General features: G+C 41.8%; 2 long non-coding RNA genes across 2 annotated transcripts in view; one reads left to right on the top strand and one right to left on the bottom strand.

Annotated features, from left to right (window-relative positions):
* Window positions 1–940: 940 nt before the first annotated feature.
* Window positions 941–9,968, top strand: LOC308057576. Its single transcript, XR_013925336.1, has 4 exons — window positions 941–2,933; window positions 3,165–3,303; window positions 5,263–5,476; window positions 7,641–9,968. It is a non-coding gene; the product is annotated as an uncharacterized lncRNA (long non-coding RNA).
* A 504-nt stretch (window positions 9,969–10,472) lies between these two features.
* LOC308057581 overlaps window positions 10,473–11,974 on the bottom strand; it is a 309,793-nt gene continuing 308,291 nt past the window's right edge. The window contains exon 2 of the long non-coding RNA XR_013925341.1: window positions 10,473–11,076. This is a non-coding gene — a long non-coding RNA (uncharacterized lncRNA). The remainder of the gene's footprint in view (window positions 11,077–11,974) is intronic.

The raw sequence follows: 11,974 nt of genomic DNA, 5'->3' as shown, positions 1-11,974 counted from the left end.
TTGTGAATAAAGAGGGCAGTGCAGAGTTGTCTTTTTTCCCCATTTTTGGAAAACAGAATGCATTATTGTTCCAGTTTAACAGTAGGTGGCACTTGGTTCCAGTGCAAGTAGTTATCTCTTCATTGCCATAAAAAGAAATCCATACAATTTTATCAGTTTTGATTCTGAATCAAAGACTGAAAATAGCTTCTAAACAGGGTCTTGACTAATAATTCATGTGCTGTGGTATCTGCATGGTGTGTCTTCGTTGCCTTTCACTAAAATTCCTCTTTCCTTTGAAACCAGTTGTGTTTGTGGGTTTGGGATCTTTTTTTCTTTCCTCCCCTTGTTCGCAGTTCCACTTGATTTTTTTCTGGTGGTGTTACAACGAACATTGTGCAGTCCTCCTAACGCTTTGTCCATCAGTAATGTTTTCACTTTTTTCTTGTTCATGTTTTAAGAGACACTATTGTTTTCTTTCTAAGGGCTGTATTCTTGTTATCTTTAATCATGAGTGAATTCAAAGTACTTTCAATGGCATAATACACTTTGTAGTGTAATTTTGTGAAAATGCTTCTCTATGAATTAAAAAAAAGATCATTTTATATTATTTCATGGGTAAACCCTGAATTAATCAATCTTGGATGTGGTGTTTCTGTCTTCTAGAAATACGTGAAGCTTAACTTTATTTTTATAGGTTAAGAAGGAAAAAAGCAAACAAAGATGTTCAAAAGTGCAGGCCGTGGCAAAACAGGAATGTGTGGATAAATTAAATAACATCACTAATCGGCAAATAAAACAAAAGATTACTGTAAGGAAGAATGACTGTTTGAAAATGGAGAATGAAAACACGATAGAAGAAAAAGACAAAAAGAGTTTTTCATCTGGGGAGAGCTCAAAATTGATTAAAATGCCAATGAAAGGGTAAGCTGAGGAAATGATCTCTAATTCTTGTTTGTAGTACTATGTAAGTGTCTTAGGTTTTCTAATACTGTGGTAGTTGAAGTAGTTTCCTTAGTGGTGAAAGCCATAGTGAGTAGTCCACTGCTTCTCAAAAAATGAAGAAAAATTCTTTTTAGACAAAATGAAGCGCACGATGGAGGTTCAAATTTATTGCCTGCTCTAAAAAAAGAAAAGGGGAAAACAAAAGAAAACGCCCACCTAAATTCCTGTGATTTCCATGTCAACACTGAGGTAAAATGCATCTTCAAAACCAGAACTGAAGACTGGAAAAAGCAGTTATTTTTGTAGGAAATGGCCACCTAGAAAAGAAAAGTAGGAACTTGGGGTTTGCTACTACTCCCTTTTCTAGGTGATTTTAGTGATCTCCGTGCAGTTGGTGTTTTCCTTTTCATTAAGTTAATGTGCCCTTCGTCAGGAGAGGGGAAAAGATGATATTACCAAACCAATCTCAAAAGTCTAAAGAAGGCACACGTATTTTTATGCAGACCTAAGCAGGAGCTTTTTCTGTCTGTCCTTCAAAGGAATCTCTGCTCTAGATGCTTTCTGTAACGTGGCTGTTGGATATAGTCCAGCTTAACCTGGATCCAGCTCAGATTCCACGTGTCCCCCTCACTCTAGGGGAAGGGTTTTAAATACTTGGGCATATTCCACGATCTTTACAGTCAAGTCTGTGATTTTATCATAGCTATTTTTTGTCTCGGTTGTTTCTGGACATCATCTTAAGTATGTCTGTTTCACAGAAATATTTTTTTATAAACCTACTCACTTGGTGGTTTTTTTTCTTTCTTTCTGTGTAATGCAGTAAAATTGCCCTGAATGCCAAAGGTGCAAAGGAAAGTAAAAGACAGCCTTCAAAGCAGAAGGCTCATCAGCAGATGAGCTCTTCCAGTGGCAATCATGGTCAAGTACCGGATGATAGCACTTCCAGTGAAACATCTGAGGATGAAGGAAGGTATGCATATAAGGAATGTTGAAAATAAAACTCACTTAATGATAAAAATTGGCCTGAGAGCTAGAGGCAAGTTTGGGTTTTTGTTGTGTGTTTAAGGTTTTTTGTAAACCTGATGCATATGAAGATTCTTGTTCTTTCGTGTGACCACCTGATGTTCTTTCTTGTTCTTTCTTGTTCTTTCCTGTGACTACCTGATGCGCTTTGTGTTGACAAACACTTCACTTTTGTTTAGAGTGCTTTTGAACATGCTGGCCAAGTCAACAATAAGGTCACGTGCACAAATTCTGATTAATTACATGAGTGTGTGCACAGGCATAGAAGTATTTCATGTGTTTAAAAAGGGCGAGGTATCTCAGTTTTTTCACTGCAGGTATCTCAGGATTTTTTGCCCTGCTCCCCGCTCCACCTTTTCTCTTGCAGCTGTGTACCCTCCTGACTTCTTGCCCACCCTGAACTTACTTGTGTGGGTTGTGGCAAAGTGAGAAAGAGAAGTTGTTGACACTGTTCAGCCCTAGCTAAAAATCTGGTGTGTTATCAATGCCGTTTTGGTCAGAAATCTAACACACAGCCCTGTGTGGGCTGCTGTGAAGAAAATAAACTGCATCCCAGCCAGACCCAGGACACCAGAGAATCCAAAATTACAGTTCTTTGACCTGTAGGAGAAGGATTCTCGGTACTGAAGGGAGCTAAACCCCTGGTATTAAACAGGGAATGCACGTAAGCGTATAGCTACATGTCTGTAGCTGTAAGATTTCTGTCACTTTGCGTGAAGTTTAGGGAACAGTTATTTCAACTATTTGCTTAATATCTTGCGGAAAAATTAGCCTTCCAGTAGACATTAATAGCACACAATAATTGTTTCAGTCTTGAACTATATCTAGCAAAGTTACTATACCAGATTTTAGTTTAATTCAGTTCTGCAATTAAGTTTTCAAAGCAACTGTAGGTATTATTCATAATGCAAAGTAAGCATTTCAGTACTGAAATATATTTCTTGTTTTCTAGACCTGCAGCAACAACCAGGAGTGAAAGGAACGAGGTACTGTAAAACTAGTTTCTTGATAAGCAGTCTCTATCAGCTTTTAATCACTTAGGTGGGAGCAGTGTTTATGTAGTGATCAACCAGATGTACAAATTGCTGCTGGTATGCAGCTTGATTGTATTTGAGACAAATCTGTGGGCTGTGAAGGAGAGAATGAATCATTCCTGCATTTGTAATGGTCTGTAATACTAGACAGTGGAATTACAGAAAGTACTGTATTTTTTGTAGGTCAGCATACCAGTGGAAGTAACTGATGACCCTGGTTTAAGTCACTCATCTGACCCACCTTCAGAGGATGTCCGGTTACAAGCTTCAACCTACAAGGAGACTATGCTGCTGTTGGAAGAGCTTAGTGTGGTTCATATGGGTATGTTTTCAAGTCTCTGTCTTCAGCTGTTACAAGTTCCCCTTAAAACATGATTTCTTTGTATGCACTCCAAAGTATTTTAATTTCATATTTTGAGATAGTATCTCTTTGTGACTAGAGATCCCCCTCAAAAGCTGTGAAACTGTCACCTAACCTGAGATGTTGCCTGCATTGCCAGCCGACGTGCCTTACGTTATCATTGGTTCTCTGTCTAGTCAGAGCTGGAGAAGCAGTTTCTTGCAAAGTACAGTTCAGCTCCTTCTAATGCGGTCATCAAAAGTCAGCAAGAGCTTTTTCTTCTTTATATCCCCCTGATGTGGTTTAAGCCCAGCCACACCTAAACACCTAAGCACCACACAGCCACTCACTTGTTCCACCCCAGTGGGGTGGGGGAGAGCATCGGAAAGGGAAAAATGAGAAAACTCATGGGTCGGCATGAAAACAGTTTAATAGCAAAAGCAAAAGCCACGCACGCAAGCAAAGCAAAGCAAGGAATTCATCCAGCACGTCCCATGGGCAGGCGGGTGTTCAGCCATCTCCAGGACAGCAGGGCTCCGTCACGCATAACAAATACTTGGGAAGACAAAGTGCCATCACTCTGGATGTCCCTCCCTTCCTTCGTCCTCCCCCAGCTTTATATGCTGAGCATGATGCCGCGTGGCATGGCACATCCCTTGGGTCAGCTGGGGTCAGCTGTCCCAGCTGTGTCCCGGCCCGGCTCCTTGCGTACCCCCAGCCTGCTGGCTGGTGGGGTGGGGTGAGGAGCAGAAAAGGCCTTGGCTCTGTGTGAGCGCTGCTGGGCCATAAGGAACACATCCCCGTGCTACCAACCCTGTTTGCGGCACAGCTGTAAAACATGGCCCCGTACCAGCGACTGTGAAGAAAATTAACACTATCCCAGCCACAGCCAGCACACCCCTCAACAGCTAATGACAAAGAGTACAGCAAAATAATGGCTTTGCTTAAAAATAATAAGTACATATATATAACAAATTTCAACTGTCATAAGATGCTTGCATATATGCACAAGGCATTATATAAACATAAGCATCACTTACTAGGGCTCTTAAACTATGCTAAAATTTTATTAGGCAAGTGTTAACGTTGGCCGAAGGCCAAACTCCCCGCCCAGTGCTGCCACTGCCCCTCCTTGACGAAACGGGGTGAAAAAGCTTGTGGGTCAGTGTGAAGGCAGGGCTGTCACTTCCCAGTGACTGTCACTGGCCAAACAGACTCCACCGATTAAAATACATTTGGATAGTGAGAAACAAAGACCCAAAACCTGAGAAGGACACGTCGGCACCCCCCCTGCTCAAGCTCTGCTGCGCTCCTTCCCTGCCACCTCCCCAGGCAGCACGGGGAGGCTGCGGTCTGCAGTCGGGACGTAGCAGTTTCTCTCTGCTGCTCCTTCCTCGTCCCTTGTCCCTGCTCCAGTGTGAGTCCTCCCCCAGGCTGCAGTCCTTTGGGGAAAATCTCCTCCAGCCTGGGCCCTCCATGGGTCGCAGGTCCTTCGGGAAGGATCCGCCTGCTCTGGCACGGGGTCCTGCGCAGCACTGCGCTGTGGGTATCTGCTCCAGCATGGTTCTCTCAGGGGCTGCAGGGGAATCTCTGCTCTGGCACCTGGAGCAGCACCTCTCCCTCCTCCTTCGCTGACCTGGGTGTTCGTTTGCGGGGCTGGTTTTCACATGCTTTTCCCCTTCCCTGCCCGTGTGGTGGTTTCGCCCTTTCCTACGTTTGTTTTTCCTGAGGAGCTGCCAGCACGGCTGAGAGGCTCAGCTGTGCCCTGCGGTGGGTCCATCGAAACCGTCCATGTCCAGCACGGGACGACCCCTGGCTCCTTCTCACAGGGACCTTCCCGCTACCGAGACCTGCCACCTGCACCTAATGCAGCAAAGCATTGAACAGCTTATACATTGGGCAGTATTTGTGCAGCTTTGTGTCTTTTCTGTCTCAAACCAGGTTCTGCTACTTTGTTGAAAATGCAAAACATACTTCTTGAATATGAACAGAGAATAGAACGTCAGAAAAATCAGTATAAAGCGCTCTCAAGAGAAGTAAGGAAATTGGAAGATGAAAGGGAGGAGTCACAGTTCAGAGCGGAGAAGACTCAAGATTTGAAATCCGTATTGGCTCACCAAGAAGCAGAATGGAAAAGTGATATCCAAAGCCTTAAGTATGTAAATTGTGGTCTGATAATGTATTATCTTGTCAGTGGTTTTGTTCCGAAAGACACTGATGGTGCAGGCAACAGGATGAGAAGTTTCCAGTCTTTGGGTTTGGGCTTTTTGAATCCCGTGGGCCAGTTATGCTATGAAGTAGATAATGGGAGAGGGGAAAAACGTCCGGATACCAGCTCCATGTACAGTCTTCTGGATGTTGTTCTAACTTTGTTTTCTAGCAAGAAAAGAGAACAAGAGAGTGTGTGTGGGGAAATTAGATTTATAAGAGAGATTTGAGAGATGGTTGGGTGGTGGTTTTTTTTTTTCATTTTGTCCTTGCGGCTTCTGTTGGCCTATAATACTAGGATTTCTGGTAACTCCACCCAGTGCAAGTCAAACCAGAGCTTAGAGCATTTGTTTGCTTACCTGTTTGTTTGTTGGAAAGGTCAAGTTTGGGATTGCCCCTTTCCCCACACTCCTGAGCTAGACCCGGAGGCGTGAGGTTTCTCGTCGCTGTTGACATCACGTCAGACAGGGGTGGCCAGCAGGCCGTAGGCAGTTCAGCAAGGACAACTGCAGAGCCCTGGCCTGGGAGGGGAGATCTCCTTGTGGTGATCCCCGGTGGGACGGCGTGGCTGGGGAGCGGCCCAGGCAGAGAGCGAGCTCAGCAGGAGCCACCGTGAGCTGGCAGCTGGGGCGGCCCGCAGCGGCCTGGGCTGTATGGAGGGCAGCAGTGCCAGGGCACTGGGGGCAGTGAGTGCCCACCCCTCCGCAGGGCTTGCTGAGCTGTGTCTCGAGCCCGGGGCCCGGTGTTTGCCCGCCCAGCCCAGGAGATCTTGCCCAGTCCGTGTGAGGTCGGCAGGGAGATGCCGGGCTGGCCCGGGGGCAGGAGCACCAGCCCTGTGAGGGGAGGCTGCGGGAGCTGGGCCTGGGGGAGTTGGGCCTCCCAGCGCGGGGGAGGGGGGTACGAGGAAGACGAGGCCGGTCCCAGCTTGGCCTGGGTTTGACTTCAGCAGGTGTTCAAAATCCTCAAACATCTGTCAAGTATAAAGAAGTAGTATTTTCATTCTAAGTGAATTCTCCAAGCAGCGTTAAATTTATACTTTCAAAAGTTACACTTTTTGCGAAATTACACTAGAAATTACATGTAAAGCTTTCTCCTTGCAATATACGCCATTCAAATACAAATGTTTCTGTCAGTCTTTCAAGTAATTTTAGTGGTGGTTGATTCTTGTTTTGCGGAATTTCTAAAGCAGGCTTTCAATTGGCAGTTCTTCCCTTAGGTTGACACTTGATTTTTTTTAATTTTTTTTTTTTGTCCACTATTGTGAGTATATGGGAAAAAATAGTCAAAATAATGATCAAACACAAAGCTGCTTTCTTGTTTGGGTACCGTGGGCACACCATGGACCGTTTTTTACCATGTCAGTGCTCATTGCTGATTGTTTCAGTTGGTAAAGAAGCTGACCTTCCATAAGGCTTTCCTTGTAAGTCAGCTTCAAAATGAAATTGCTGTAGTTTCTCCCAGAGGTAGATCCAACTGAGGTTTAAAACTGTTTTTAATCGTATTCAGCTTAAACCCCATGCATTTCTGAATCTGGTTTTGAACACTGACATCCTTCTTGAGTAAACAGAAGCTGCTTGTTCTGCCTGTGGGCAGCAGTTGTTTTAGACTTACAGAAGGCTGCTGAAAAATTGTCGGGTCTGCCATAGGTAAGTGGCGTGCTGATTCACCAGTATTACTTCTGGTCACTGAATCCGTAATATGTAGGCAATGCTCAGTATACTAAGAAAATGTATACTAACCATAGTAAAAGTTTACGATGCTTTGATCTGATGAGACAACAAACTCCTTTTTCAACAAAATGGCTGTAATATGAAGATGGGTTTTTTTAATTTTATTTTTCTAGTGTGCACACTGGTGTGTGTTTCCCTATACAAACTTACAAATAACGGATAAATCACTCAAAGTTTTTTTTCTCTATCTTGTACAACTGATACCATGCACAACGGAATGAAGTTAGAATTCTTTAAAAAGTTGAAAAGTACAGTAAAAATATGAACTCTGAAAACATTTAACATTTTTTATGGTTTGAGTTGTCTCTGCAAGTTCATCATGTTGGAATATCTACTTTTATATCAGTGCTTTTGTTTCTCAAATCCTCCGTTAAATCCCAGATGTTCTTTGAAACAACAAGAAGAAAAGAGGCTCAGAGTAGAAGTGCTGTGTGAGAAAATGAGAGAAGACCTCCGAAGGAAAGAAGATCAATATTGTAAAGAGATGGAGGAGAAACAGAAACTTGAGTTACACTCTAGGAATTTAGAAATGGAGTTAAGAACACTGAGAAAGCTCTTGAAACAGGTATATTAAATAATGAATTAAACTCTTTGTCTTATTTTCTGCTTCTTTTCAATTGTATTCCAGTATGCCTAGAGAAGGAGGCGCTTTGTTCACGGAAGAGGCGTTGGATAACAATTGTCAGGTTTTGAGAACAGTAGGGTACAGTTGGTTCACAATTGGGCTGGTTTTTTTTTTTTTTTGCTTTTCAGTTTATTATTCCTTTTTTCCTTTTTCAAAATTGAGGTTTCATTTGTATTTCAGGCAAAGCCTTACTTTTTTTTGAATTACTACAAAACATCCTGTATTTCGCCTTCTTAAATTTTCATAAGAAAATTTAAATTTATTTATTTATAGGTGGATTATCATAACGGTGGGGAATCAAAAATGTTTTCAAGTATGCAAGGGAGAATGGGAAGATGTATTGCTAGCTCTGTTTTTTCTTCAGATGCAAGCAGTTTTATTGTATTACTGTAGGTTGAAGAGGAACGTGATGAAACACAGAGACAGCTCTCTCAGGAAAAGAGGGCCAGAGCCCTTCAAGAAGGAATTTTGAACAACCACCTTGGGAGACAAATGGAACTAGAAGAAGAGACAAGAAGATCTATAGGAAAAAAATCAGAGGTAAGCAGATTTTTTTTCTAATAAATTAAATTTCACCATGTTTGTTTTAAAGTCATAATAAATCTTACATAACTTTTTCTGTTTCTTGATGGTTTATTTACTGTTTACCAGTGTAACTTATCTGGGTAAATACCTTTCTTGTTTTCTCTTATGTCTAAAAGTTCTGGAAAGCAGCATCACTCCTGTATGTACCTGAATTACTTGTGCAAGTAGGAAACTAATAGAAGACACTGTTTACACCGTTTCTTAACCTATCTGTTATTTTCCATTTCATAGACATTTTGTCATCACTTTTTAGGCTTTCTAGCAGTGAAACACCTAGCTACCTATGTCAAGGTTGACCAGGAAGAAAGTTGTTTGACAGTGTTTGTGTTTCCATTGCTTTTTTTTTTTTTTAGTTATTCCCTTATTGAACTTACTTACTTCAAGTATGCCTTTCTTTTCCACCTCCACATAACTAAAATTTTATGATCGAATATCAGCAATGAATTCAACTCTCTGTAAGAGTTAGAGTAACTGGAGGAGAAAAAGCAATCATAAGCACTGTATTAAAAAAGATCTTGGAAAGAATTTACTGAATTTCCTAAAGAATGTGCAGTGCCTGGAAGCCTTTTTGTTCTTGGCTGTGCTGCCCAATAAATGTAGGGTGAATGTGTTTAAGTGGAAAAAAGTTATACATACAATAAAGAGGAAATATACAGGACTATTGCATTCCGGGGGTGATTGAGTTTTATAGCTAACTTCCAGTAACACAAAAGGATAAGTGTTCAGAAGACATTTGAGAAGGAAAATACCCTTTCTAGCCTTGTTTTTACCAGATCTGTAGCACACCTAATTCAACCTTAAAGGCAGTATTATAAAGGCATGCACATACAAGAAAGCGCTGTCATTTTAAAAGCTTTGGTTGCTGGTTTAAGGGGGGAAAAAAACGTAACTGTATATTTGGGATGTTCATTTAGGTTTTAAGGATATGTTGCACTTCCGTTGTGTACGTACATTGTACATGTGCATGGGTTCACAGAGTAGCTTATTGCCTGAAACTTCATCTTTGAAGTCATGCTTTAGTACTAGAAATGTTAAAATGCAGTTTATTGCTGCAGGTTTTTTGTAGATTCATTTCCCAATTGGCTCTTTATTCATGTTCCCTGTCCTTCAGGAATCCAGCACTGACAGAGAACAGGATCTGTTGTACAAGAATCAGTTACTGCAAGATGAGATTGCTATGCTAAGGCTAGAACTCACTCAAGTAAGACTTAGGCACCAGGAGGAAGAAGGAAAATATTTAAAGGAAAATGAGACCTTGAAAGAAAAAAATGAAGCTCTCAAAAAGGAACGTAAACTGAACAAGGAAGCATTAAGACAAATGTTTTTTCAGTTCAACACGGAGCTGGACTTACTAAAGACAGAATCTGCAGTGCTGACTTCCAAACTTGAGCAGACAAACAAAAGCAAAGACAGACTAGAGACAGAAATTGAATCATTTCGTTCCTCCCTGAATGCTGCAGTTCAAGAACTTGAACTTCATTTGTCATCAGAAAGCAATGCTGAACTGCGGCGAATGAAGAGACGGGACGCAGCTTGATGCAAGCAAATGTCAATTTATTGTACAGAAGCACGAGGTTTTATACACTTTCAGAAGCTGCGCGTTTTAAACTAATTGGTTCTTGAAGCTAAGCCTTGCATACTAGGCAATCTCTGATTGGTGGTTAACTACCATCAATTAACAGCAAGGTGTTATCTTTCCTTGGCGCCATCCTTGGCGCCATCCGTCTCCCACCCCCCTGTGCTCTGCAAACATGCCTCATCATGTTAATTGTTGTCTAGACAAGCTCGAGCACATTCCCCTCAGCTAACTGATTGCCGCCCATGGTCCTAGTTCGCAGACTGCTCCTGCATCTCCCCCTTCCTGTTGCACAAAAAGAACCTTTGAAACCGAACGAGTAAAAACAAGGTACAAGTAATAGAACAAATAAAAAAGCAACTAAGACATATTATCAATGTCAAAATAACCCATTGTCTCTGTTCCGTGCAATTTTACAATTTCCCCTTTTTGTTTTTGAACAGCTAGTACCAGGTTTGCCATGTTCTGCAGGGCCCTTGCAAACATGACAGCAACCAAGGTAATAGCAAACAATACTGCCAATTGAGTGAATGGATGCCAAAAAGGCTGAAATTTTCTCAGATTTTGATAACATGTTGCTGCAATGGGGCGCCTAAAATCCACGCAGCACATACCATCCAAATCCTCACAGCCATGTCCTTGAACCAACAACAAAAAGCAGTGGCAATTTTGACTCACATTCTGAACTGCCTACCAAACAAGGTGATTTAACTCTTTAATGCTTTCCCTGCTGTTACTCCGGATAAGAGAAGAACCGCTGCAATACGTTCCCATCATAGCCTCCTACTACATTAGCATCTACAGAAAGACAATGATCGACATTCAAAGTGTAAACAATATCATCTTTTGGATTAACATTATACATAGGTGGAAGGGCACACCAAACAAGAACTGGTTCAGTCAAAAAGTTCGAAACATAGCATGCCTTCTCTGAACATACCTCTGGGGTCATTCCCTTCATTCCCTCTCTTTTTTATGCAAAGAGAAACACTTCCACCAAAACAGAGAAGCCCCTATTTACATCTCTGAGCCTGGACACAAACCCGCAGCTGTATGCTCCACCAGGCTCAGGGCAGGAATCATTCATGCAGTTACATAGCTATATATCTCTACAAGCATGCAGACACCTATTAAACACTAGATAACCATGTTTATCTTTCCTATTCTCCTTCACAATACCTAGCTGTTCTCTCATCTCTTGTTAGGTCAAATATTCTCCAGTTTCCTCTCCTATCTCTCTCTTCAGACATTCTCTATCCTCTTTTTTGCTTAATTGCGAGGAGGCAAAGGGGGTGTGTAGCTGGGTGACCATGACCTGATTTATGTTACAATCAACTAAACACTGAATACAGAAAAAAAAAGCATGGGAGACCTAAGGCAAACATCAATAAGGTGGTTAAAGGTAATTATAATAAATCCTGTAATACTTTTGAGTCATGGCCCAAAGTTTCCCAGCCGTGAGAAGAGACCAAAGGCATCCCGCCCCTGGCTCTGTTGCAGATCTTTGTTTTAAGGCTTTTGAGTTTTGTATACTTTTGTAAATTAATTCACAGTGGTCACTCAGATTCACGTAACACATCCTATCAAAGTCTTCACACTTGTGTCCCTGTGCTAATAATAAAAATCAATAGCACCTCGGTTCTGTAGCAACATATGATGGACAGGATCAACATCTGTTAATAAGCCAGAAAAAAAAGAACAGTATTTGTAGTATTACTTTGTTTAGCAAGCTAGCAGCCTAATTTACTAAGCAAGTTAAGAGCGTGTACTATTCTTACAGAAGAGATTAGAGAAGCAAAAATCTGTTATGCTGCATTCCAGAACTCGGCCTCAGAATTACAGTCTGCTGTGAGTTCCGCGTTACAATCATTTGACACATGTTGGGGTTGCGATTGTGAAAGTTGCCCATTTACAATTTTCATTGGCATT

This window comes from Falco punctatus (genome assembly GCF_963210335.1).
Source record: "Falco punctatus genome assembly, contig: scaffold_52, whole genome shotgun sequence".
NCBI classification, from domain to species: Eukaryota; Metazoa; Chordata; class Aves; order Falconiformes; family Falconidae; genus Falco; species Falco punctatus.
The sequence above is the reverse complement of the archived record's forward strand: the minus strand, read 5'-3'. Positions and strand labels throughout refer to the sequence as shown.